General features: G+C 36.8%; 1 pseudogene; it reads right to left on the bottom strand.

Moving 5' to 3' along the window:
- The window catches only part of LOC124514206 (ATP synthase F(0) complex subunit C2, mitochondrial-like), a 92,809-nt pseudogene extending 81,927 nt beyond the window's left edge, over positions 1-10,882 (bottom strand).
- Positions 10,883-24,745: the final 13,863 nt, after the last annotated feature.

Below are 24,745 nucleotides of genomic sequence, written 5' to 3'. Positions count from 1 at the left end.
TATTTCCTCTTTAACTTCTTGGTTAGCCCATTCATTCTTTAGGAGGATGTTTCAGTCTCCAAGTATTTGTTACCTTTCCAAATTTTTTTTGTGGTTGATTTTGGTTTCTGAGCATTGTGGTCTGAAAATATGCATGGTATGATCAATCTTTTTGTACTTACTTAGGGCTGATATGTGTCCGAGTATATGGTCTATTTTGGAGAACGTTCCATGTGCAGTGGAGAAGAATGTATGTTCTTCTGCTTTAGGATGCAATGTTGTAAATGTTCTGAAATTATCTGTTAAGTTCATGTGGTCCAGTGTGTCATTCAAAGCCATTGTTTCCTTGTTGTTTTTTTGATTAGATGATCTGTCCATTGTTGTGAGTGGGGTGTTGAAGTCTCCTACAATTATGGTATTACTGTCAATGAGTTTCTTTAAGTTTATGATTAATTGATTTATATATTTGGGTGCTCTCATATTTGATGCATAAATGTTTACAACTGTTGGGTCTTCTTGGTGGATAGACTCCTTGATTATGATATAATGCCCTCTGCGTCTCTTGATACAGTCTTTATTTTAAAGCCTAGATTGTCTGATATAAGTATGGCTACTCTGGCTTTCTTTTGTTGACCATTAGCATGATAGATGGTTCTGCATCCCCTTGTTGTCAACCTGAAGGTGACTTTAGTCTAAAGTGGGTCTTTTGTAAACAGCATATAGATGGATCTTGTTTTCTTATCCATTCTGTAACCCTATGTCTTTTGATTGGAGCATTGAGTCCATTGATGTTTAGAGTGAGTACTGAAAGATATGAATTTATTGCCATTATGATGCTTGTAGAGTTGGGGTTTCTGGTAGTGTTCTCGGGTCCTTTCTAATCTTTGTTGCTTTTGGTATTTATATATATATATTTTTTTTCTTTCTCCCCTCAGAGAGTCCCCCTTAAAATTTCTTGCAGGGCTGGTTTAGTGGTCACAAACTCGTTTAATTTTTATTTGTGTGTGAAACTTTTTATCTCTCCTTCTATTGTGAATGACAGCTTTGCTGGATAAAGAATTCTTGGCTGCATATTTTTCTGATTCTGCACATTGAACATATTCTGCCACTCCTTTCTGGCCTGTCAAGTTTCTGTGGATAGGAGTGCTGCAAACCTCATCTGTCTTCCCTTGTAGGTTAGTGACTTTTTATCCCTTGCTGCTTTCATGATTCTCTCCTTGCCTGAGTATTTTGTGAATTTGACTATGATATGCCTTGTTGGTGGTCGGTTTTTGTTGAATCTAATGGGGGTCCTCTGTGCTTCCTGGATTTTGATGTCTGTGTCTTTTGCCAGATTAGGAAAGTTTTCCACTATTAGTTGCTCACATAAAAATTCTTCCCCTATTTCTCTCTCTTTCTCTTCTGGGATCCCTATGATTCTGATGTTGCTTTTTTCTAATGAGTCACTGATTTCTCTAATTCTTAAATTGTGCTCTTTTGCCTTAATCTCCCTCTTTTTCTTCCTGCTTCATTATTCTCCATAAGTTTGTCCTCTATGTCGCTGATTCTCTGTTCTGCCTTATCCATCCTTGCCACTGTGGCATCCATCCGTGATTGCAGATCAGTTATAGCATTTTCATTTTCATTCTGGCTATTTTTTACATCTTTTATATCTGTGGAAAGGGATTCTAATGTATTTTTGACTCGAGCTAGTATTCTTATTATCATGATTCTAAATTCTGTTTCAGACATCTTGCTTGTATCTGTGTTGGTTAAATCCCTGGCTGTTGTTCTTCATGCTCTTTCTTTTGGGGTGAATTCCTTCATTTTGTCATTTTGAAGACAGAAAAGGAATTAGTGAGGTAAAAAAAAATTGAAGTTAAAAAATTAAAATTAAAGAAATATTAAAATTAAAAATTAAACACACACACACACAAATCGAATAGATGATGCTAGATCCTCGGCTTGTTTTCATCTTGGTGTTGAAAGTAGTTTGACAGATTAGAGTAAAAAGACAGTTCGGGGGGGGAATAAAAAGGAAATCATTTTAGAATTTGAAAAAATGAATACACTGAAGTAGACTAAAATGAGATGATGGGGTAAAATCGAATTTGAAAAACTATACACAAAAGTAAAGAATATAGTAGAAAAAAATTAAAGAAAAATATTTTCAACAAAAATTAAAAATAATTATGAAGTTTTTCTTTTCTGTGTAAGAAAGAGGGAACGTGGGGCGCCTGGGTGGCTCAGTCAGTTAAGCATCCGACTTCGGCTCAGGTCATGCTCTCGTGGTCCGTGAGTTTGAGCCCTGCATCAGGCTCTGTGCTGACAGCTCAGAGCCTGGAGCCTGTTTCAGATTCTCTGTCTCCCTCTCTCTCTGACCCTCCCTGATTCATGCTGTCTCTTCCTGTCTCAAAAATAAATAAATATTAAAAAAAATTAAAAAAAAGAAAAAGGGAATGAAAAAGAGAAAAAGGATGAAAAAAAGAAAAAAAAGAATGTTTGAAAATTGGAAAAAGTGAATACACTCTAGCAGAATAAAATAAAATGATGGAAGTAAATTAGAATTTGAAACAAAATTACATAAAAGCAAAAAACATAGTAAAAAATTAAATAATTAAAAAAATCAATTAAATAATGAAATTACTTCATTTCTCCCTAGAAGTCAGACTATGAAGCGATTTATAGTCCATCAACCAACAGGCAGTGAGACTTGTGTTCTTGGAAGAGAGACTTTGGCCCATTTGGACAGGGCTCAGTGTAACGGCTCTGTTCTCCACTAGATGGTGCTGCCAGCCTACTGGGGTGGAGTGTTGTGGTGCTTGTAGGTGTGACTGCACATGCATGGGAGCGTTGAAAATGTTGCCACCCAGCTACCTAGTCTGTTTTCCTGGATCAGCAATCACGCACCCATCCTCTGTCTTCAGCTTTTGTCCACTCCCCACTTTTTTACTCTCTGTGACCAGGCTCTAGGCAGTACCTCTCTCCTGAGTTTTGTCTCAGATGCGACTGTTTTCCCTAGCCCCTTACTTCAGAAAGACTGTGGCTTTGATCCATTCCACCCCTCTGCTGGAGGGTCTTACTGAGCAATGCGTGAATGAGCAGTGACCGAATATTCGCTGCACCCAGGAATGCCTGCTGGACCCTGCTGCTGCTGGTGACCCAAGACTGTGGCCAGGTGCCAGCCTGCCCCAGAAAAAGTTCGTGAGATGGTGTAGCAGCAGCGTTTCAGGGATTATGGAAAATCACAACACACATCTGGCACCAGGCTTCACCCTTAATGACCTTGTCCCAGCACCAGCAAATGTGGCTGCCTTCTGGGGTCTTCTGGGTCCAGGTGGCTTCAAGAGTCTCTACCAAAATCCAGCAATGGAACCGCTTTTCCCCGTGTGGCCCAAGATCCTCGTGGACCCCACTCTGCTCCTGGGGATTCGCCTTTCCCACCAGAGCACCACCAGGTATTGAGCTGCGGAATTGCCGACTCTGCGCTCCCCTTTGTTTACATTCTCAATGGAATTTAAACCCTCTCCTTTCTCCTTTCTCCTTTTTTAGTTTAGTCCCTGTGGCTGTTTCCAATTTTTCACTTTCTCTCCAGCTGCTTTTGCGGAGGGATGCTTTTCCCATATTCTCTCCAAGCCCCCCCACCCCTGCCATCTCCATCCTCTCTCTGCCTACAAAAGCGGCTCCCTGCCCGCCATGGCTTCTCGCTCCCCAAGTTCACCTCTCCATGCTGCATACCTGCTGAATTATGTGGTTCAGTTTGGGCAGATTGTTGTGTTATTCCTCCAATCAGTTTTCTAGGTGTGCAAGATGGTTTAGTGTTGGTCTGGCTGTATTTCATGGATGTGAGACACACAGAAAACTTCCATGCTGTTCCGCCATCTTGGCTCCCCCCCATTATGATTAAGACTGTCCTATTAGGTTTTTTATGGGTACAGTTGGAAAATTAATCTTAGGCAAAAAAGGAAAACAATATTGTTTGCATTCTTGTGTTCTTAACTGAGAACTGTTTTTTTCACAGAAAACACATAGAAAGAGAGAGCTCATAGAGAAGAAATGTGGGATGGAAGAAACAGTTACCACCATGGGATTATTTTTGATAGTTGGATTTCAGCTTGGGGCAACATTCTTCTCAACATGTAGTTAAATAACAAAAATTCAGCTGAGTAAATTTCAAGATCTAACTGGCAATATTCAACAATTCATAAAGTGAACAGCATTCCATGTAGCTAATAGAGAGGAACTTCAAAGAACTGTACAAAATGGGAGCCTTTTATAGGCAGAAGGATTCAGAGACAAGGAAGGAGCTGATTGGCTCATCCTTCTTTAGGGGACAGAAGAGAGTCTGTCAGGCAGAATACCCCTCTACTGTTCACCAGGAAATTTCTGGTGAAAATTGACTGATTTTACATTATATTCCTGGGAAAGGCTGCAAATGCAGTTTGGTTAGGTATTAGGTCTTGGTTTACTGATATGGGGCTTAGCACAAGCGACTCCATTTTGTGTCTGTCTTTTTAACACTGGTATATTTGGTCTTGTTGAGAGCCTGTCCTGGCAAAAACCTCCTTCATAATAATTTCTGTGTCTCTCCTTAGTTTCAGTGATATTACATTACAGCACCCCTTCTCATGCTGACATTTACTCAACATCCATACGTGCTTCTTAAAGTTGATATATGCCTAAACACCTTCTGTCATGGCCACCCTTCACTTTCAGTACCTGGTACACTAACTTGAAGTATTTTTTTTTTTTTACCCTTTTAGAAGATTCTATTCAACTTCTGCTCAGATGAACTTTTTCATTGAACTGATCATCCCACATGTTGGTTGTATTTCTTTTTGTCTAGTACCTTCTACATTGTATTTTGTACAACAATATCAGACATTGTGGCATTTCAATGAGAATTTTAAAAGAAGAAAACTCAAATGTGCTGGTTTAAATCATCAGCTTGAAATGGAGGACTTTTCTTCTGTTCCAGGATAGTATATCACCCATGAAAAGTAGAAAATTAGAGTTTGATAGCACATTTGAAATTGTTTAGTATGTGCTATAAAAAATACAATGTCTGCACAGGGCTTTAAGCTTTTGTGAGAAAATCTTGCATAAATGCAAAGACACAAAGACCTGACTCTTCCTCAATTGAAAAGCTCTTTTGTATAGCTTGCATAATGATTTGGAGCTTTCCATAGATTACCAACACCCCCCCCCAAAAAAAAAAGACAAGGACAAGGATGAGGAGAAGGGGAAGAGAAAATAAAATGACTCTTCCTTAGAATTCTGCATCTGATTTCCCTCTTTTTAAATTCAAGTATAAAAAGAGAGCATATTTAACCTTAAAAAAGAGCATAAATAAATATTTATATTTATTAAATATAATCTATATATTAGCCTCCTTAAATGTAATTTACTATTTAATGTTCTCTCACAGAATTATTAATCACAATTAATTTAAAGTTCACATTTTTAGCATACTAACTGGAAACAAAAGACTATGTACAATATCTCATGTACTTAGCTGTCTTGTTTAAATCTCTAGTTGGGCTGAATTGCCCGGCTACCTAATATGTCTATTTGAATACTCATGGCAGTACCATTTTTGAAGTTAGGACTTGGATTCTTTTTCACTCTCTTAGAAGAGAGTTACTCAAATATTAAGTAACATTTGATTTTTAGATGACATTTACACCTATTTTACACACATTGTCTATTGTGCTTGCTTTAGTGAGTTTATAATCATGTATCAACTTATCGTCACTCATCTATTTTTTAGAAATAAACATCTAGGCCAATATGTTATTGGAAAACTGAAAGATTAGTTAGCTGCATGTATGCTTATTATTTGAGTAAATTTTGTTTTGCCCATTCTCGTCTAATTCTATAAAAAAGGGAAAAGGACCTTATCTGGTACAAACTTATCTGATGAAATCTGTATTCAATACCAATTGTGTACACAATATATTTACAGCTGCAGTGCTAAGGAGGTATAAATGCGTTTATCATGTGATCCTGTTTTCAAAAGGCTTATTTTGTTCTGATTTTAAAAGATTATTGTGTACTGTTTATAATAGGCACTAGTCCCAGAAAATACATTATAAATAATTAAATTATATCGTACAGAAGTGCCAGAAGTGACCAGATAGTACAAAATACAGTGAGTGTTTGATACTAAGCTGTGTTCAAAGTGAAAATGTAGCTTTAGTTTTGTCTTACAGGTATAGTAATATTTGAATAGATGGAAAAGAAGAGAGACATCCCAAGAGAGACTGGGAAATAAGAATCTCGATTTTATGAACTTCTGAATAAAATGAGATATTTTATCTGTATGCAGATTAATTTCTAATGTGAGTACCCAATAAATATTATTTGAAGAATTTATGTAGCTAAGTGTAGAATTTAAAATATATTTGGAGACCCTCATTCCCAAGTAGCAACTTGGTTGTTTATTTTACTGATATTCTCTCTTGTTTTCCACATCTGAGCACATGATGAAATTCTGCTGAGCACACGATGATTTTCATTGCCTCAAGAGAACGTATATAATGAGATGAAGAAGTCAATGACAGTAAGATATACTCTACTTTGACCTGGCGTCCTAGAGTTGTCTATCCTGTGTGCTTTGGTATCATATCAATTCTTTAAGTCTTCTTATTCAATAATTTTAAAGTGGGTATCCACTGCTCTGAAAAGTTAATACACTTTGGATATGTTTTTAATGCTGTCACATGTATACAGGATACACAGAGGTCTAGCACACTGGTTTTAAATAAATATAGGTAGGGAGAACATGTGGCAAAGAAGAGGATGTTTTTTAGAATCAAAGTCAAACAATGCAATTCTATACCCTTTATTTTGTCTAGCAGTGAAAAGAAATATAAAAAAGTTTCTCAACACTTATAGTAAAGTAATATATGCCCATATTACTTCTGAAGGAGTTAAAAAGTATTCTTTGGCTATTTCATTTCTGCAGTCATTAATATGTACAGTATGTGTTTTTCTGGTACTCTTCTTGGGAGTTAAAGTAGTTAGATGGCTTCAGAAGGGTGGAGGCTATAAGAGCTATTTCAGAGTCATAAAATCTGGATTTGTTCTGACCTCTGCTACCTAACATGCTAAGCAACATTGGAAAGATATGTATCTCTCTGGCTCATGAAGGTTAAACAGAATAATGGTTTCCCAAAGATGCCCACCTCCCAATCCCTAGAACCTTACCTGGCAACAGCATCTTTGAAGATGTAATAAAATTAAGAATTTTGAGGGACACCTGGGTGGCTCAGTCGGTTAAGCATCTGTCTTCAGCTCAGGTCATAATTTCACAGTTCGTGGGTTCGAGCCCTGCGCTGGGCTCTGTGGTGACAGCTCAGAGCCCGGAGCCAGCTTCAGATTCTGTCTCCCTCTCTCTCTGCCCCTTTCCCCGCTCACACTCCGTTTCTCTCTGTCAAAAATAAATAAATGTTAAAAAAAAATTAAAAAGAAAAGAATTTTGAGAAGGGGACATTATCCTAGATTATCTGGGTGGGCCCAATGTAATCAAAATGCCATTGGCAAAGGAAGTAAGAAGATCAAAGACAGAAGAAGGAGCTGGGACAACTGGAAGCAGAGGTTGGAACAATGCACTTTGAAGGTGGAGGAAGGGGGTGGGGAATGTAGCTGGTCTTTAGAAGCTGGAAAAAACAAGGGAACAGATTCTCCCATGAAGTCTCCAGAAGGAACACAGCCCTGCCAACACCTTTATTTGTTTGTTTGTTTGTTTGTTTTTTGGACTTCTAATTTCCCAGATATTTCTTAAAATGTTCCCAAATATTTTACGAAAACAATTTTGCATTTTTTCCAAGGCTCCAAGTATGTGGTGATTTGTTGCCAAAGTAATAGAAAACTAATACATCATGCTCCATCTGCTTAAATATTACCTTAAATATTACCTACTTCATGCAACATTTAATGCATTGCAAGTATTCAATAGATGTCTCTGATAACGTGGATTATTTTTTTATAGGCTAATACACAAATGTGAAATCCAATGAAATGCAGCCACTGTCATTAAAATATAGAGGGGCCATTGGAAAGAAAAAAAATTTTCAATTGGGAGTTCTTCAGAGGGTTAGAGCGACTGGAAGTGTAAAAAGGAAAAAAAAAAAAACCAACAACAACCTGCAGAGTATTTAAGTACTGGGTGAGAATCATTGGTTTTGTGGAACCAATTAACATAGCAGAATTTATATTGCATATTTTAAAGAGGAAGTGAATGTGTTTTTTTTTTCTTGAAAAGTACCAGGAGGAATTAATGATGACAACTTGAATGTGATTTTGTAGATCTGGAAGTTAATTTTCACACAGGTTCTAAAATTATGATGCTATCTTGACAAAAATAGATCTGCTGCATTGCCTTAAAATAACAGTATGTGATAAAATTAGACACAAATTGTACATACAAAATCCATGTTATCTTGAAAGAAAATGGAAATTTGCAAGTGCATAAACTGACAGCTTATTGCTGTGTAAGTATGGAAATAGATTAAGTTAAAATAGATTTCTCTTCTTTCCATATTAGATTTTCCATGTTTCCATAACATCAAATAACTAGGTCCAATGTTAATGTAGAAATCAGAATCTGTAGGAATCTTTCCATAAGTAGGTTTTACAACTGAGATTTTTGTGTCTACTGAGATTTGGTTCCAAACCTACAATTTCGTATGGGTTATTTCTTCATGTTTATCTTACTATTTGATCAGATGTAATATGCCAAATATTGAATTAATCATTCTCACATACAAATTTTTCTGTCAAAGTTTTTGTTATTTGCTGTTATCCAAACTATTAAGAAAAAAAAATCCAGTTCTTAGTTTTATCTTTGTTTATTTTTTGGTCTCACTTTATCTTGTTTGTCAAGTTCTATTGACTCTTTGTTTGGAGTAACTCTCTACCTCGTCCTCTCCAGGCTACCTCTTAATACTACAGTTTTAACCCCTACCATTTCAAAATTAATGAATGTGATAATGACAAATTATTCCATAAGCTTATGAAAGTCTGTATATTGTTATTCTATGTTCTTTTTTTTTAATTTGGACTTTTTAAAATTTTTTTTTAACATTTATTTATTTTTGATACAGAGAGCATGAACAGGAGAGGGTCAGAGAAAGAGGGAGACACAGAATCCGAAACAGGTTCCAGGCTCTGAACTGTCAGCACAGAGCCCGACACGGGGCTCGAACCCACGGACCGCGAGATCATGACCTGAGCCGAAGTCGGACGCCCAACCGACTGAGCCACCCAGGCGCCCCTGTTATTCTATGTTCTAATAGTATCATTGCTTAACATGCTTTGTAAACCCAGACTTTTTTCCTTTTTTTAAATTTTGCCACAGCACTATTTTTAAGTAGTTCCATTTTTTGCATGATTTTTTCATAATTATTTACATCAACAAATTCATACTATTACTTTCTATTTTCTAGTTGTACTGCTTGCTAAGACATGTCATATGTAAACTGACACAGTATGAAATATCAGGCTATTCATGACTTCTCTTTTTTTTCTTTAATTTTTTTTTATGCTTGTTTATTTTTGAGAGAGAAAGAGGGAGAGAGAGTGCAGGTGGAAGGAGGGGCAGCGAGAGAGGGGTAGAATCAGAAGTAGGCTCCAGGCTCCGAGTGGCTAGCACAGAGACTGATGTGGGGCTCAAACCCATGAACCCTGAGATCATGACTTGAGGTGAGGTCAGAAGCTTAACTGATTGAGCCACCCAGGTGCCCCAAATGGCTTCTCTTTAAAAAGATGATAGAACACCTTATAGTTTCTTTTGAATAGAATAATGTTTACCATTTTTTAAGAAAGGCTAAGAAAAAATTCAAAAATGTCCAGTCATGATTTTGATACAGAGAATCTCAGATGCACTTCATGTCACGGGAGCTCTACTTTTCACTGCACTAGTGATATAATCCAGAGTTTGGCACATTTTCATGATTCAGTAAAACTGAATCAAGACATCAGATGTAACATGCTGCTTTCCCATGTATACAGAAAATGGAACAACAATATGATACACAGGTTACTCAAATCTTCTATAGTTGTTGAGTCTTTAGAACTTATGTTCTAGATATAGATAAGCACATCAACTATTCTGAAAGAGTCTGAAACAGAACAAACAAAAAAGCTGTCATGCCTCCATTAAGGAAAAACTTCCAGGCTCTTTTAAAGGGCATAATATTTATTATATTTTTATTTTCTAGAAGGAGTTTGGAATAAGATAACCGCGAAGACATGAATATTTATATATACTACAGTTTCTTATTAATCCATTTCATAATCTATTTTTTAATTTTTTATTTAAATTCAAGTTAGTTAACATATTGTGTAATAATGGTTTAAGAGTGCACTCATCACTTACATATAACACCCAGTGCTCATCCCAACAAGTGCCCTCCTTAATGCCATCACCCATTTAGCCCATCCACTCACCCAACACTCCTCCAGCAACCTTCAGTTTGTTCTCTTTATTTAAGAGCCTCTTATCCCCTATGTTCATCTGTTTGTGTCTTAAATCCCACATATGACTGAAATCATACGATATTTATCTTTCTCTGACTTATTTCACTTAGCATAATACACTCTAGTTTTATTCACATTGCTGCAAATGTCAGGATTTCATTCTTTTTGATTACTGAGTAATATCCCATTGTATACACATATCACATCTTTATTCATTTGATGGTTGGTGGACATTGGGGCTCTTTCCATAATTTGGCTATTGTTGATAGTGCTGATATAAACATTGGGGTGCATGTGCCCCTTCAAATCAGCATTTTGGTATCCTTTGTATAAACACCTAGTAGTGCAATTGCTGGGGCATAGGGTAGTTCTATTTTTAGTTTTTTGAGGAACCTCTATACTGTTTACCAGAGGAGCTGCACCGGTTGGCATTTCCATCCATAGCGCAAAAGGGTTCCCCTCTCTCCACATCCTCACTAATATCTGTTTCCTGAATTGTTCATTTTAGCCATTCTGATAGGTGTGAGGTGGTATCTCATTGTGGTTTTGATTTGTATTTCCCTGATGATGAGTGATGTTGAGCATTTTTTTCATGTGTCTGTTAGCCATCTGGATGTCTTCTTTGGAAAAGTATGTGTTCATATCTTTTACTCATTTCTTCACGGATTATGTGTATCTGGATGTTGAGTTTGAAAAGTTCTTTATAGGTTTTATATACTAACCCTTTATCTGATATGTCATTTGCAAATATATTCTCCCATTCTGTAGTTTGCCTTTAGGTTTGTTGTTTCCTTTACTATGCAGAAGCTTGTTATCTTGATGAGGTCCCAGTAGTTCATTTTTGCTTTTGTTTTCCTTGGCTCTGGAGATATGTCAAGTAAGCAGTTGCGGCCAAGGTCAAAGAAGTTGTTGCCTGTTTTCTCCTCTAGGATTTTTATGGTTTCCTGCCTTACATTTAGGTCTTTCATCCATTTTGAGTTTATTTTTGTGTATGGTGTAAGAAAGTGGTCCAGGTTCATTCTTCTGCATGTTGTTGTCCAGTTTTCCCAACACCATTTGCTGAAGACACAGTTTTCTCCCCCTCCATCAGATATTCTTTCCTACTTTATCAAAGATTAGTTGACCCCACCTTTGTGGGTCTATTTCTGGGTTCTCTGTTCTGTTCCATTGGTCTATGTGTCTGTTTTTGTGCCAGCACCATACTGTCTTGATGATTACAGCTTGAAGTCCAGAATTGTAATGCTTCCAGCTTTGGACTTCTTTTTTAAACTTACTTTGGCTATTTGGGGTCTTTTCTTGTTCCATACAAATTTTAGAATTGCTTGTTCTAGCTCTGTGAAAAAATGTTCGTGTTATTTTGATAGGGATTGCATTGAACATGTAGGTTGCTTTGGGTAGTATTGACATTTAACGAAATTTGTTCTTGCAATCCATGAGCATGGAATGTTTATCCATTTCTTTGTGTCTTCTTCAATTTCTTTCATAAGCTTTCTATAGTTTTCAGTATGCAGATCTTTTGCCTATCTGGTTAGGTTTATTCCTAGGTATTTTATGTTTTTTGGTGCAATTGTAAATGGGATTGATTCCTTGATTTCTCTTTGTGTTGCTTCATTATTGGTGTGTAGAAATGCAACTGATTTCTGTATGTTGATTTTATATCCTATGACTTTGCTGAATTCATGTATCAGGTATAACAGTTTTTTTTGGTGGAGTCTTTTAGGTTTTCCAAGTAGAGTATCATGTTGTCCATGAAGAGTGAAAGTTTGACTTCCTCCTTGCTTATTTGGATTCTTTTATTTCTTTGTGTTGTCTGGTTGTTGATGTTAGGACTTCCAATACTTTTCTTTGAAGCCAGCATTCCCTGACTCTAAAACTAGACAGAGACCCTAAAAAAGGGAGAACTATAGATCATAACCTATTTTTAAAAGAAAATATATTGTTTTTTAACAGAAGTTCTTACACTGCATCCAAGAGCTCTATCTGGACCAAGTAAATTGTACAATATGCTGATGAGTTGCCAAAAAATGAAATAATAATAATCTTTCTAGCACAGAATTTTCCCATACATAGTATTTATTTATAAATCTCTTGTCTGTGTTTAAGTGTGATCAAGCTACTATATGATAGTTCTTGCCAGATCAATTGATAATTAACTAAGGGAATATTTCATAAAGGTGTTTTATAAAAACATCTGGTATTTTAATAGATGATGATATTCACAATAACCTTTCAAAGTAAAAGTTTATCCATTTTAAAGATTCTTAAATTGAAACTCAAAGAATTTAACTAAAGAGATTATTTTATTGTTTCCAGCTTTTGGAGTAACATTAAAAATTCTAGCATTTCCAAGAGTGGTGACCATAATGAAAAAATTACTCAAATTTTCATAATATAAAGTTAAAGGTTTCATAACATTTACAGTGCATTATGCCTGTCTTTTAATATTTTAAAAATTGACATATTTTGGAAGGTCTACATTTGTTGTATATATTCCTAGAAGATACTTACACTTTGACTTTATATTCACTGAATATTTTGTTAGTCTGTTAGATACTGAGAACTACTACAATAAAACATAAAGATATGGGGGTCTTTCATGATCATTTATACAGCTCTGTTTGGGGAAAAGACATTAAAGAGAGAGATTTATAAATATTTATTAACTTGAAAGTATTTTTAAATACTTATTAACTGTAATTTTGATTCATGGAGAAAACATCTCATCAGTTGAAGGTATAGAAAGGCAATATTTGTATATAAATAAATAAGCCTGTTTGAAAAATAAGATATATTTCAAAGCAGCTATGATAGGTGTGGAGACAACTGTCATCTGAGCTGTTCATCTATTAGTTGGATATCATACATTCAGGGTCTGTAGATACAACTTGAATGGTTCAGAGTGCCTCAAAACCTTAGGATCATTTGAGATTTTCCCTAAAATTATTCTTACCTTTCTATGTACACATTTGCTCTATGCATTATGGACACTAAAACCAAGATGATAATTAAATATAATGTGTACTGGGGCTATATGAATAAAGCTATGCACGTAATTATTAATTATGTCTTTTTGTTTATAGTCCATAAAATTTATTCTACATGTTCGCCTGACTTGCTTAATTGAAGTCTAATCTCTCTCCCAGAACATGTTTGTTAGTAAGGATTTCTTTTACAAGGTAATGGTTTGGTGCTTTGAGATAGCTGACAACAATGGTGACAAAATAGCCACCTACTTCCCAGTATTTCCTCCCCATACAACAAAAGAAGCAAAGATTAAAGTTGACCCAAAACCACATTCTCAACATATATTGAAGGCAGCTATTGCCCAAACTTCAAAATAGTAATAAGTAAAAAAAAACACTAAAGCTGCACACAAACTTGTGTGCTTCCTTCCCACTCCCAACCCACCTTAAGATTTTGTGGTAAGAAAGACAAAGTGGGAAAACAGAGGGGAATACAAACAGGTTAATTAACAATTGTGTGTATTCGTCTGAAATGACTGCCTAAAAAACTAAGTTTATCATAAATTTAAAATTATTAAAATAGAACAACAGCAACAACAACAACAACAATAACAACAACAACAACAAAACAGTTCTGGCCAGAAAATAGCATGGGCTACAGGGAAGGGCACCCCAATGTGCATGTGATTTAAAGACGCAAACAGGGTTGAAATGGGCATTCCTGGAAACAGATGTACGACTCTGGGAAAGTGAAAAGTCCAAAAAAAACAAAAAAAAAGAAAAGAAGGACGAGAAGGAAGAGAAAGGAAAGGAAAGGAAAATGAAAAGAGAAAAGAAGGAGAGAAGAGAAGAGAAGAGAAGAGAAGAGAAGAGAAGAGAAGAGAAGAGGAGGAGAGGAGAGGAGAGGAGAGGAAAGGAGAGGAGAAAAGGAAACCCACTTCAGCAACTGGGTAACAAAGCAAAAAAAAAAAAAAAAAAAAAAAAAGAACACTGTTACAGACTGAATGTTTGTATCTCACAAAATTCTTGTGCTCGAATCCTAATCCCCTACTGAGATGATAGTAGAAGGTGGAGTCTTTTGGAGGAAATTGGGTCATGAGGGTAGAGTGCTTATGAATGGGATTAGCGCCTTTATAAAAGAGGCCCCAGAAAGCTCCCTTCCTGCCATGTGAGGAGCAGTTGGCTGTTTGCAACCTGGCAGAGAACCCTTACCAGAACCAGACCAAGCCAGCACACCTATCCCTCCAATCTCGCACTTTCAGCCTCCAGAGAAAGGAGAAACAAATATTTGTTGTTTAAGCCATTTGCCTGCCAGGAAAAGCCTTTGTATTGGACTACAGTTGGTCCTGAAAGATCACACATAGGATCCTGGCCTGGAGCCAGACTCCTCATATGTAACAACCTTGTTTATTAAGCAAAAATCTAAAAGAGGTGCAAAGAGTCATAGATAAAAACATAATCATAGGACAGTGTAAAACATCTTTTTTGAAACAATTGTCCAAAACCCAGTAGCAAAACAAGAGACGTGAACACACAATTCTATATATATAATATATAGCATATATAAATATATGTCAAAAATAAGTCATATGATATAATCATATATCAAATATCATATTAATATATGGAACTAAGAATATGAAAGAGTGTTTAAGCTCTCTCAAAAATTAAAAAGTATGATTATACATTCTGTTGGCAAAGTTGTAGGGAAACAGACAGGCTCCCATATTGTTGGTTGAAATGCAAACTGGTACAATCATTCAAGAGAGGAATTTGGCAATATGTAAAAAAAAAAAAATGCAATGTATACCTTTTGACCCAGTTACCCCACTGCTAAGAAACTACTGGAAAATATACCTGCAACCATATATATGCACCAGGTTATTCATTGCAGCGTTATTTGTAACTGAAACGTATTAGAAACATAGAGCCTAAACCTAGAAGAATGGTGGGAAACGCTTGGTATATCCACACACACACAAATACGATCTGGCTGTAAAAAGACTGAGGAAATCTCTATAAACTGATCTGGAATTATTTCCAGGATGTGCAGAAAGCAAAATGCAAGAGAGTACAGATATATGCTATTCTTCATGTAAGAAAAGGGACCTAAGGGGAAAATGCCTCCATAGCTATATATCTTAATCGTTAGGGCTGCTATAACAAAATACCACAGACTGGATAGTTTCTAAATAACACATTTCTCACAGGTGTGGAGACTGGCACTCCAAGATCAGGGTCCCTGATGATGGTTGGGGGAGAGTGCTCTTCCCAACTGCAGATTTATTGTGTCTTCACATAAGTGGAGAAGGCTAAGGGAAGTAGGTGGGGTCCCTTTCCTAAGTGCCCTAATCCCATTCATGGCTATGCCACCCTCATGATCTAATTACTCTCCAAAACTCTATTTCCTAACACTATCATATTGGGTATTAGGATTTCAACATACGAACATACGAATTAGGAGTAACACAAATATTCAAACCATTCCGACACACTCTTATGCAAAAGAAAATTAGGATGGTTAACCCAAACTAAAAGAGATTGATCAATTAAAGGGGCTGGATGGGAAAATGGTGAAAATAAAGAATTGAGTAATAGGCATGCAGAGGAGGGGACATTATGATGGGTCTACTTTGTATAGCTTTTACTCTTAGAATCATATTCATGTTTACATGCCCTTTAATAAGTGAGTAATTAAAATCACTTAATGGTTTTGGAGGTGGTGGGAACCCAGATTGGAACACATACAGGAATAAAACAAAACAAAACAAAACAAACAAAAAAAACACGAAGCTAACTAAACAACAAATGAAAAAATATAACCACACTAAAGGAAGTCAGCAATGTTTAAGGTTGAAAAAAATTGGATAAATCTTTGACCTCATGGATTTATAAATTCATCAAATTAGGCTTTTCAGACACTTATATTAAACAAAGGCAGTTATTGTGTCTCTAGTTTTCAAAAAAGCATTGGGCCATGTTTCTTACATAGTATAAGCTCAACCAATGGATGAATGAATCTTGAATTTGAAATGAAAATGGTTATTCAATCTTCATTTAGCTTTGGTTTTCAACTGGTTTTGACTTTATCCCCTAGAAGACATTTGGAATTGCCTGAAACAGTGGTATTTGTCATCAAATCTGCAGAGAGAGAAGTTGCTACTGCCATTTAGTGTGTAGCTAGTGGCATTTAGTGGGAGAGGTCAGGCTATTGCTAAGCATTACACAATACAGAATATCCCCTGTCTACAAAAATTATCTAGCCCAAATGTCAAAACTGCCAAAACTGTTAAGAAACTCTTGATTTAGACTAATGCAGTTGTAATACAGATGCTCCATATGAATTAATATAAGCAGATGCAACTGTTATCACAAAAGGTATTTTTTTAACGTTTATTTATTTTTGAGACACACACACACACACACACACACACACACACACACACACAGCAAGCTGGGGAGAGGCAGAGAGAGAGGGAGACACAGAATCTGAAGCAGGCTCCAGGGCCTGAGCTGTCAGCCCAGAGCCCAATGCAGGGCTCGAACCCACGAACCGTGAGGTCATGACTGAGGCGAAGTCAGACGCTCAACCGACTGAGCCACCCAGACACCCCTACAAAAGGTATTTATATAAAATTTAAAGAGTAATGATAATTGCACTGATTTTGAATAAAGTAGAAAAACAATCCCTTTTCTGTTTCAGTATTGTGGTGAAAATCACAGATATTAATTCAGGTTTGCCCAACATCTGATCAGAGAACTATATGTTCTCTTTTGGCAAGTGAAAATATTTTTTATAAAACTCATCAAACATGCTAATTACTCTATTCTTTGTTCTGCACAAAAATTAGCCACAGATTCCTGCAGAAAACAAGGATGCAGATGTTTGCTTTTACACTCAGCCGGATGATTTCATTAAAACCAAATTGTAAACTCAAATATATGTTTCAATCTCTTAGCTCCCTTATGGCTATTGCATTTTAAGGTCTAGTTTATCAACTTTGTATAAAATATAGACTAAGAAATGTGCTTGAGATATCACTTTTCAGATATCAAAATCACTTCAAGGAAAACATAATTTTCATTTTTTTAAATTGATCTTTTTAATGTATTATACTATTAAGTGTATTTCACAAGTGGAATTTCTGGAAGTTTTGAGGACATTGTTGAATTCAGAGAGTTCTGCATGCCACCACTTTTTTTTTCATTTTATTATTTGCTTTTTAAAATTTACATCCAAGTTAGTTAGCATATAGTGTGACAATGGTTTCAGAAGTAGACTCCTTAGTGCCCCTTACCCATTTAGCCCACCCCCCTCCCACCACCCCTCCAGTAACCCTCAGTTTGTTCTCCATATTTATGAGTCTCTTCTGTTTTGTCCCTCTCCCTGTTTTAAAGTTTTTTTTGTTTCCCTTACCTTATGTTCATCTGGTTTGTCTCTTAAAGTCCTCATATGAGTGAAGTCATATGATTTTTGTCTTTCTCTGACTAATTTCACTTAGCATAATACCCTCCAGTTCCATCCACATAGTTGCCAATGGAAAGATTTCATTCTTTTTGGTTGCCAAGTAATACTCCAATGTATATATACACCACAGCTTCTTTATCCATTCATCCATCAATGGACACTTGTGCTCTTTCCATACTTTGGCTATTGTTGTAGTGCTGCTATAAACACGGGTGTGCATGTGTCCCTTTAAAACAGCACACCTGTATCCCGTGGATAAATGCCTAGTAGTACAATTGCTGGGTCGTAGGGTAGTTCTATTTTGAGTTTTTTGAGGAACCTCCATATTGATTTCCAGAGTGGCTGCACCAGCTTGCATTCCCATCAACAATGCAAAAGAGATCCTCTTTTCTCCACATCCTCGCCAACATCTGTTGTTGCCTGAGTTGTTCATGATAGCCATTCTGACAGGTGCAAGGGGTATCTCATTGTGGTTTTGATTTGTATTTCCCTGATGATGAGTGATGTTGAGCATTTTTTCATGTGTCGGTTGGCCATCTGGATGTCTTCTTTGGAGAAGTGTCTCTTCATGTCTCTTGCCCGTTTCTTCACTGGATTATTTGTTTTTTGGGTGTTGAGTTTGATAGGTTCTTTATAGATTTTGGATACTAACCCTTTATCTGATATGTCATTTGCAAATATCTTCTTCCATTCTGTCGGTTGCCTTTTAGTTTTGCTGATTGTTTCCTTCACTGTGCAGAAGCTTTTAATTTTGATGAGATCCCAGTAGTTCATTTTTGCTTTTGTTTCCCTTGCCTCCAGAGACGTGTTGAGTAAGAAGTTGATGCGGCCAAGATCAAAGAGGTTTTTGCCTGATTTCTCCTCGAGGATTTTGATGGCTTCCTGTCTTACATTGGGGTCTTTCATCCATTTTGAGTTTATTTTTGTGTACAATGTAAGAAAGTGGTCCAGGTTCATTGTTCTGCATGTCACTGTCCAGTTTTCCCAGCACCACTTGCTGAAGAGACTGTCTTTATTCCATTGGCTATTCTTTCCTGCTTTGTCAAAGATTAGTTGGCCATACGTTTGTGGGTCCATTTCTGGATTCTCTATTCTGTTCTATTGATCTCAGTGTCTCTTCTTGTGCCAGTACCATACTGTCTTGATGATGACAGCTTTGTAGTAGAGCTTGAAGTCTGGGATTGTGATGCCTCCTGCTTTGGTTTTCTTTTTCAAGATCGCTTTGGCTATTCGGGGTCTTTTCTGGTTCCATACAAATTGTAGGATTATTTGTTCTAGCTCTGTGAAGAATGCTGGTGTTTCTTTGACAGGGATTGCATTGAATGTGTAGATTGCTTTTGGTAGTATCAACATTTTGACAATATTTGTTCTTCCTATCCAGGAGCATGGAATCTTTTTCCATTTTTTGGGGTCTTCTTCAATATCTTTCATAAGCTTTCTATAGTTTTCAGTGTATAGATTTTTCACCTCTTTGGGTAGATTTATTCCTAGGTATTTTATGGGTTTTGGTGCAAGTGTAAATGGGATCGATTCCTTGATTTCTCTTTCTGTTGCTTCATTATTGGTGTATAGGAATGCAACCGATTTCTGTGTGTTGATTTTATATCCTGCAACTTTGCTGAATTCATGAATCAATTCTAGCAGTTTTTGGTGGAATCTTTTGGGTGTTCCGTATAGAGTATCATGTCATCTGCGAAGAGTGAAACTTTGACATCCTCCTCACCAATTTGGATGCCTTTTATTTCTTTGTGTTGTCTGATTGCAGAGGTTAAGACTTCCAATACTATGTTGAATAAGAGTAGTGAGAGTGGACATCCCTGTCTTGTTCCTGGCCTGAGGGGGAAACTCTCAGTCTTTCTCCATTGAGGGTGATATTAGCGTTGGGTCGTTCATATATGGCTTTTATGATCTCGAGGTATGCTCCTTGTATCCCTACTTTCTTGAGGGTTTTTATCAAGAAAGGATGCTGTATTTTGTCAAATGCTTTCTCTGTGTCTATTGAGAGGATCATACGGTTCTTGTCCTTCCTTTTATTGATGTGATGAATCACGTTAATTGTTTTGTGGGTATTGAACCAGCCCCGCATCCCAGGTATAAATCCCACTTGGTCCTGGTGAATATTTCTTTTAATGTATTGTTGTTCTGGTTGGCTAATATCTTTTTGAGGATTTTTGCAGCCATGTGCATCAGGGAAATTGCTCTATAGTTCTCCTTTTTAGTGGGGTCTCTGTCTGGTTTTGGAATCAAGGTAAGGCTGGCTTCATAGAAACAGTTTGGAAGTTTTCCTTCCATTTCTATTTTTTGGAACAGCTTCAAGAGAATAGGTGTTACCTCTTCCTTAAATGTTTGGTAGCATTCCCCTGGAAAGCCATCTGGCCCTGGACTCTTGATTTTGGCAGATTTTTGATTACTCTCTCGATTTCCTTACTGGTTATGGGTCTGTTCAAATTTTCTATTTCTTCCTGTTTCCGTTTTGGTAGTGTATATGTTTCTAGGAATTTATCCATTTCTCCAGGTTGCCCATTTTATTGGCTTATAATTGCTTATAATATTCTCTTATTATTGTTTTTATTTCTGCTGTGTTGGTTGTGATCTCTCCTCTTTCATTCTTGATTTTATTTATTTGGGTCCTTTCCTTTTCCTTTTTGATCACACCAGCTAGTGTTTTATCAATTTTGGTAATTCTTTCAAAGAACCAGCTTCTGGTTTCATTGATCTGTTCTACTGTTTTTTTTTTTTTTTTGGTTTTGATAGCATTAATTTCTGCTCTAATCTTCATTATTTCCTGTCTTCTGCTGGTCTAGGGTTTTATATGCTGTTTTTTCAGCTCTTTAAGGCATAAAGTTAGGTTGTGTATCTGAGATCTTTCTTCCTTTTTAAGGAAGGCCTGGATTGCTATATACTTTCCTTTTATGACCGCCTTTGCTGTGTCCCAGAGGTTTTTGGTTGTGGTGTTATAATTTTCATTGATTTCTACATACTTTTTTATTTCCTCTTTAACTTCTTGGTTAGCCCATTCATTCTTTAGGAGGATGTTTCAGTCTCCAAGTATTTGTTACCTTTCCAAATTTTTTCTTGTGGTTGATTTCGAGTTTCATAACGTTGTGGTCTAAAAATATGCATGGTATGATCAATCTTTTTGTACTTACTTAGGGCTGATATGTGTCCCAGTATATGGTCTATTTTGGAGAATGTTACATGTGCACTGGAGAAGAATGTATATTCTGCTGCTTTAGGATGAAATGTTCTGAATATATCTGTTAAGTCCATGTGGTCCAGTGTGTCATTCAAAGCCATTGTTTCCTTGTTGTTTTTTTGATTAGATGACCTGTCCATTGTTGTGAGTGGGGTGTTGAAGTCTCCTACTATTATGGTATTACTGTCAATGAGTTTCTTTATGTTTATGATTAATTGATTTATATATTTTGGGTACTTTCACATTTGATGCATAAATGTTTACAATTGTTGGGTCTTCTTGGTGGATAGACTCCTTGATTATGATATAATGCCCTCTGGGTCTCTTGATACAGTCTTTATTTTAAAGTCTAGATTGTCTGATATAAGTATGGCTACTCTGGCTTTCTTTTGTTGACCATTAGCATGATAGAGGGTTCTGTATCCCCTTGTTGTCAATCTGAAGGTGACTTTAGGTCTAAAGTGGGTCTTTTGTAAACAGCATATAGATGGATCTTGTTTTCTTATCCATTCTATAACCCTATGTCTTTTGATTGGAGCATTGAGTCCATTGACATTTGGAGTGAATACTGAAAGATATGCATTTATTGCCATTTTGGTGCTTGTATAGTTGGGGTTTCTGCTGGTGTTCTCTGGTTCTTTAAAATCTTTGTTGTTTTTGTTATTTATTTACATATATATATATTTTTTCATTTTTTCTCCCCTCAGAGAGTCCCCCTTAAAATTTCTTTCAGGGCTGGTTTAGTGGTCACAAACTCGTTTAATTTTTGTTTTTCTGGGAAATTTTTTATCTCTCCTATTTTGAATGACAGCTTTGCTGGATAAAGAATTCTTGGCTGCATATTTTTCTGATTCAGCACATTGAATAAATCCGGCGACTCCTTTCTGGCCTGTCAAGTTTCTGTGGATAGTTCTGCTGCAAACCTGACCTGTCTTCCCTTGTAGGTTGGGGACTTTTTATCCCTTGCTGCTTTCATGATTCTCTCCTTGCCTGAGTATTTTGTGAATTTGACTATGATATGCCTTGTTGGTGGTCGGTTTTTGTTGAATCTAATGGGGGTCCTCTGTGCTTCCTGGATTTTGATGTCTGTGTCTTTTGCCAGATTAGGAAAGTTTTCCACTATTAGTTGCTCACATAAAAATTCTTCCCCTATTTCTCTCTCTTTCTCTTCTGGGATCCCTATGATTCTGATGTTGCTTTTTTCTAATGAGTCACTGATTTCTCTAATTCTTAAATTGTGCTCTTTTGCCTTAATCCCCCTCTTTTTCTTCCTGCTTCATTATTCTCCATAAGTTTGTCCTCTATGTCGCTGATTCTCTGTTCTGCCTTATCCATCCTTGCCACTGTGGCATCCATCCGTGATTGCAGATCAGTTATAGCATTTTCATTTTCATTCTGGCTATTTTTTACATCTTTTATATCTGTGGAAAGGGATTCTAATGTATTTTTGACTCGAGCTAGTATTCTTATTATCATGATTCTAAATTCTGTTTCAGACATCTTGCTTGTATCTGTGTTGGTTAAATCCCTGGCTGTTGTTCTTCATGCTCTTTCTTTTGGGGTGAATTCCTTCATTTTGTCATTTTGAAGACAGAAAAGGAATTAGTGAGGTAAAAAAAAATTGAAGTTAAAAAATTAAAATTAAAGAAATATTAAAATTAAAAATTAAACACACACACACACAAATCGAATAGATGATGCTAGATCCTTGGCGTGTTTTGGTCTGGGTGTTGAAAGTGGTTTGACAGATTAGAGGAAAAAAAGTGGGGGGAGGGTAAAAAAAAGGAAATCATTTGGGAATTTGAAAAAAATAAATACACTGAAGTAGAGTACAATAAGATGATAGGGGTAAAATCGAATTTGAAAAAGTATACACAAAAGTAAAAATATAGTAGAAAAAAATTAAAGAAAATATTTTCAATAAAAATTAAAAATAAATATGAAGCTTTTCTTTTTCTGTATTTAAGAAAAAAGAAAAGAAACAAAAAATAGAAAAAAGGAAATCGTTCGAAAATTTGAAAAAGTGAATACACTCTAGCAGACTAAAATAAAATGATGGAAGTAAAATAGAATTTGGAAAAATTTACATGAAACAAAAATATAGTAAAAAAATTAAATAAAAATATTTTAATAGAAATTGAAAGTAAAATGAAGTTTTTCTCTTTCTGCATTCAAGATAAAGAAACAAAGAGAGAAAAAAAGAAAAAGAAGGATATTGTTTGAAAAATGAAAAGGTGAATACACTGAAGTAGACTAAAATAAAATGATGGAAGTAAAATAGAATTTGAAAAAAAATACATAAAAGTAAAAAATATAGTAATAAAAATAAAGAAAAATATTTTCAATAAAATTTAAAATAAAGATTAATTTTTCTCTTTCTGTATTCAAGAAAAAGAAAAGTGTAAAAGAGAAAAAAAAAGTTAATTGAATAGATGAACCTACTAACAGATTGAAGTAGCACTGAAATTGCTTCATTTTCCCCTAGAAGTCAGTCTATGTATCGCTTTATAGTCCATAAACTAAACTAGTGGTGAGACTTGTGTTCTTGAGAGCGAAGTTGGCCCATTTAGGTGGGGCTAAGTGTAATAGCTCTGCTTTCCACTAGATGGCGCTGCTAGCCTACTGGGGTTGAGTGTTGTGGTGCTAGTAGGTGCATCTGCACATGTGCGGGAGCGATGAAACTAGGGTCACCCAGCTACCCAGTCTGTTCTGCAGAATCAGCAATCGCGCACCCGTCCTCTATCTTCAGCTTTCATCCACTCCCTGCTTTTTCACTGTCTGTGACCAAGCCCCAGGCAGTACCTCTGTCCCAAGTTTTGTCTCAGATGCGGCTGTTTACCCCGGCCCCTTACTTCTGAAGGACTGCTGCTTTGACCTCTGCTGGAGGGTCTCACTGAGCAATGGCCGAAAGAGCAATGCCCAAATGCCGACTGCACCCAGGAACGCCTGCTGGACCCTGCTGCTGCTGGTGACCCGAGACTGCGGCCAGGTGCCAGCCCGCCCCAGAAAAAGTTCGCGGGATAGTGTAGCAGCAGCGTTTCAGGGATTATGGAAAATCACCACACACATCTGGCACCAGGCTTCACCCTTAAGGACCTTGTTCCAGCACCAGCGAATGTGGCCGTTTTCTGGGGTCTTCTGGGTCCAGGTGGCTTCAACAGTCTCTACCAAATGTCCTTCCAGCAGAGGAACTGCTTTTCCCTGTGTGGCCCGAGGACCTCCCGGACCCCACTCTGTTCCTGGGGATTCGCCCTTCCCGCCAGAGCACCGCCAGGTATGGAGCTGCGGAGTTGCAGCCTTTGCGTTCCCCTTGTTTACAGTCTTAGTGGAATTTAAACCCTCTCCTTTCTCCTTTCTCCCTTTTTAGTTTAGTCCCTGTGGCTGTTTCCAATTTTCCACTTTCTCTCTTGCTGCTTTTGGGGAGGGTGCTCTTCTAGTATTCTAACCCCCTCCCCAGTCTCTGTCCTCTCTCTGCCCGCAAAAGCGGTTCCCTACCTTCCACGGCTTCTTGCTCCCCAATATCACTTCTCCGCGCCGTGTACCTGCTGAATCTGTGGTTCAGGTTGCTTAGATTGTTGTGTTAATCCTCCAATCAGTTTTCTAGGTGTGCAGGATGGTTTAGTGTTGGTCTGGTTGTATTTCATGGACACGCGACACACAAAAAACTTCCGTGCTGTT

The sequence above is a fragment of the Lynx rufus genome, unplaced genomic scaffold (assembly GCF_022079265.1).
Source record: "Lynx rufus isolate CCGP_SWC_20201006 ecotype Redwood Valley unplaced genomic scaffold, mLynRuf1.p SCAF_2, whole genome shotgun sequence".
Classification (NCBI taxonomy): Eukaryota; Metazoa; Chordata; class Mammalia; order Carnivora; family Felidae; genus Lynx; species Lynx rufus.
Note: the sequence above shows the minus strand (reverse complement) of the source record. Positions and strands in the feature narration are given on the sequence as shown.